The sequence below is a fragment of the Octodon degus genome, unplaced genomic scaffold, assembly GCF_000260255.1.
Source record: "Octodon degus isolate 3935 unplaced genomic scaffold, OctDeg1.0 scaffold00118, whole genome shotgun sequence".
NCBI lineage: Eukaryota > Metazoa > Chordata > Mammalia > Rodentia > Octodontidae > Octodon > Octodon degus.
Window position 1 is genome coordinate 2,374,770 of NW_004524694.1, and position 3,835 is coordinate 2,378,604.

General features: G+C 38.4%; 1 protein-coding gene across 1 annotated transcript in view; it reads right to left on the reverse strand.

Moving 5' to 3' along the window:
- The window catches only part of LOC101583568 (cytochrome c oxidase subunit 6C), an 11,187-nt gene that overhangs the window by 838 nt on the left and 6,514 nt on the right, over positions 1-3,835 (reverse strand). The window lies entirely within an intron of this gene.

Below are 3,835 nucleotides of genomic sequence, written 5' to 3' on the forward strand. Positions count from 1 at the left end.
TGGTATGAAAAAAATTTAATTTCTCAACCATTGAAAATAAGTTCTGGGGGCCAGGGAGATGGCTCAGTAGAATAAGCACTTGCCTGGCAAGCGCAAGGAATGGAGTTCAACCCCCAGTTCCACCAAAAAAAAAAAAAAAAAGAAAGTAAGTTCTATTTTCTTTTACTAGAATTGTAAAATACCATGAATATTTGGGCATACGCATCTAATTTCAAGTATTTCCTGAAAATTGACGAAACACAAGGCTATAGAATCAAATCTATTACACAAAAGTACCTTGTAGTGTAAAATTACCTTTGAGTTATTTAGAAAACTGATCTAAGTCCAGTACAACAGGCTTTTTCCTACTCCAGATCTTGGAAAATATACATACAAATACAGTTTTCATTAGCATACATGACATGCTCATTCAAGAACATGATGCCTGAACAGCAGGTTCAGAGTCTCCATGTCAGAGCAAAATGGGAGTCCTTAACCATTTAAATTATTCTCTTGTTGAGCTTAAATACATGCCTAGGACTACAAAATAGGAACAGTCTCATTGAGTATTTGATAATTTCCTTTCAAGCCAGTGGATAACCTTTCATCAGGATACCAGTTGGTCCTTTTCTAGATGCGGGACCTTAATTATACTTTCCCTAAGACAAGATCCTCATGGATGAATCTTAAGCTAGAATGTATGAAAAGAGCTAGAAAGTCAATCACAGGCAACCTTTTATGGAATAAAAAGAATCCAAATAGTTGTTCTGTTTTTTTTACAAGTCACTTCTAAGAAAATCATTTTTCATATTGCCAAAATCTAGCAATTAATAGTAAAACAAATGATTTTGAACATAAATATTAACTTTAAACAAATGTAAGCAATAGACAGTAGAATTCACACCAATCTTCCCAGAAAGAATGCATGAACACTGTATGGAACAAAGTAGTTTTGTAAGAATTATAAAGCCCAGTTAGGGCACAGCAACCAACAGAACGCTTAGCTGCAAAACACTTTTGGAAAGATGGGAAATTTAGGGCAAGCTTACAGTGTAACAAACCACACAGGCTGTTTGGGGTTTTTTTGGGTGGAACCAGGGATTGAACTCAAGGCAACCACTTATTCTACTGAGCCATCTCCCCAGCCCCCACACAGGCTGTTTGTATTACTGAAAGCTGTAAAAGGTTCACCATTACTGTTCCAGGGCAGTTCTGCACCTAGCTATACTGCCCCACTGTAGGAGGAAACAACCCAATCCCTGGCCCCTCCATCAGGATAGAAACGCAGAGCTGGCTTACAAAGTGCTGGTTTGTCTAGAACGGCTCTCAGGACTGGTTTCTGTCTTACCTGACTCAGCACTGATGGGAACAGTGGACAGTTTGAATACCCGGTTCAAAGCAGAAGCAAGCAATGGGAGATGCCACAGCATGAGGGGTCTGCAGAACTGCAGGCACCTGGGGACAGTGGTTAAAGGCAGAACACAGTAGAGCCTTCGGCTCCAAGCAGCAGCAGGAGGAAACTTCAGGAAAGTTAAGGAAGGCTTAAAAGCAATGGTGTACACATGGCAGGAAAAGTGAGTACAACGAGAGGGTATGTATAGGGCCCAGGAAGATGCACGCTCAAAGAGAACCCTGAGCCTTTGCGCCAGACTAATCAATGAAAGTCTTCCCATGCACACAGCCCACCTACACAGAGAAATTATTTTTGCAAATGCCAACATTAAAAGATTGTCAGACACATTAAAAAAGAAACAAGGCCTATTCCAACAAACAAATTTCCACAAACTAGATGGAAAAATAAAAATAAAAACCAACACACTGGGCTCTGATTTGATAAAAACTTAAAACTATCTACTAGGCATGGTAGTGCATTCCCTCAGGAGGCTGAAGCAGGACAACTGCTGTAAGTGAAGGTTAGCCTGGGCTACACAGGATGTTCAAGGCCAGCCTGACTAATACAGGAAGACCCTGTCTAAAGGAAAAAACTTAAAAGTGTTCTAAATATGCTCAATGAACTAACAGCACAACTACACAAAACACAAAGAAAACAAAAATGAATTGCTTTTTAAATTAATTTTATTGAAGAGAAATTGAAGAATCAAACTAATTCTACAACACAAAAATGCAGTAATATAAAGAGAAAAAATTGAGTTTTGCTTGGGAAGTGCCACAAAAGTAGACTCTGACAGAAGAAACCAATCTACAAACTTGAAGATGGGTCACTGCTATGTATCAGTCTGAAGAGCTTGAACAATAAGCAGTGTGAACAGACTCCTAACACACCATCAAGTGCACCAGGATGTTATACGGAAATCTTAGAAAGGGGGAGAAAGTTTATTTGAAGAAAAAATGGCAGAAAACAATTCTGAAAAATGAAATATAAATACAGCCAGCTCAATAAATTCCATATAGGGGCTGGGGAGATGGCTCAGTGGAATATGCGCTTCCCTGGCAAGCGCAAGGGCCTGAGTTCAATCCCTGGTTCTGGGAAAAACAAAAAACAAAACAAAAAAAAAAAAAAACCTCCATATAAACTAGGCAAAAAGAAATTTAAAAGCAGCAAGAAAAACAATTCACCATGAATCAAAGAGGAAGCCTCATGAGAAGAGGCCATAAGATTGTGGGGAGATACATTTAAAGTCCTGGGGGAAATGTCTGTTAACTATCAATACTACATATGGAAAAGCTACCCCTTCAAAAGTAAGTCAGAGCTCCATGTGGTGGCACACACCTATAATCCCCAAGACTCAGGCAGGAGGACCTCTACCAGCTCAAAGCAAGCCTTGGCTACCCAGTGAGTTCAACACCAGTCTCAACCACATAGCAAGATCCTGACTCAAGAAAAATCAAAACATAAAAAGAGGCCAGGGATACAGCTCAGCAGCACAGCATCCACCTGGCAAGCATGGGGTTGTGAGTTCATTTCCTGGAATGGAGGACAAGACATGGGAAGACGAGGGGAAACATAAGCAAGGAGACAGGGAAGAAAGACACTCCATGATGGAAAAGAGAGCATTACTAGCCCCACCTATACTAGAAGATATACTCTAACAAATAAACCAGACAGATATTTATATCACATTGTTTCTCTTGTATGAGAAACCAAAAGCATAAGGACCAAAATGAATGGTAGATACTAGGAAATAGATAAAGTTCAAATGGGAAGGGGAAGGGGAAGAGGAAAGAAGGAAAGAAATGGAAGGAAAAAAATGAAAAGTGCTATAGGGAGAGGAAGAAGGGCTGAAGGGCAAAGACAGGAATGTGGGTAAAGAAACATTATGTACAGGTACAAATGTCCTATGATGAATATGACTAATATGTATGACAAATTATGTAAAAATAAAAATAAAGTTAAAAACTGATACACTTCAGAGAATCCTTAAGTTGCAACAAAAGGACATTAGATAGTAATTTAAAGATATACAAAATAAAAAATTCTCTGATAAAAAGACAAATACAAAGGCCTTTATTATTACAATACTAGCTCCTAACTCCATTTTCACTTCTCTTTGAGACTTTAAAACAAAGCATAAGCACCCGTAAATCTGTGTTAATGGACATACAACATATGAAGATGCAATTTGTGATAAAAATAAAGCAGGACAGTGGAAAATGAATGCTTGTATGATTTTAAATTTGTTTCAAGTTTAACCACATACCAGTCCAATTATTTAAATACAAGATAAAAATGGCATATTTTGTCATTAATTTTTATAACAGGAATTATAAAAAGTGACAATTTTATCAAATTTATTCAGTACAAGAATCAAACGGAGGCTGGGGAGATGGCTCAGTGGAATAAGCGCTTCCCTGGCAGTGCAGGGGCCTGAGTTCAATCCCCAGTTCCACAAAAAAA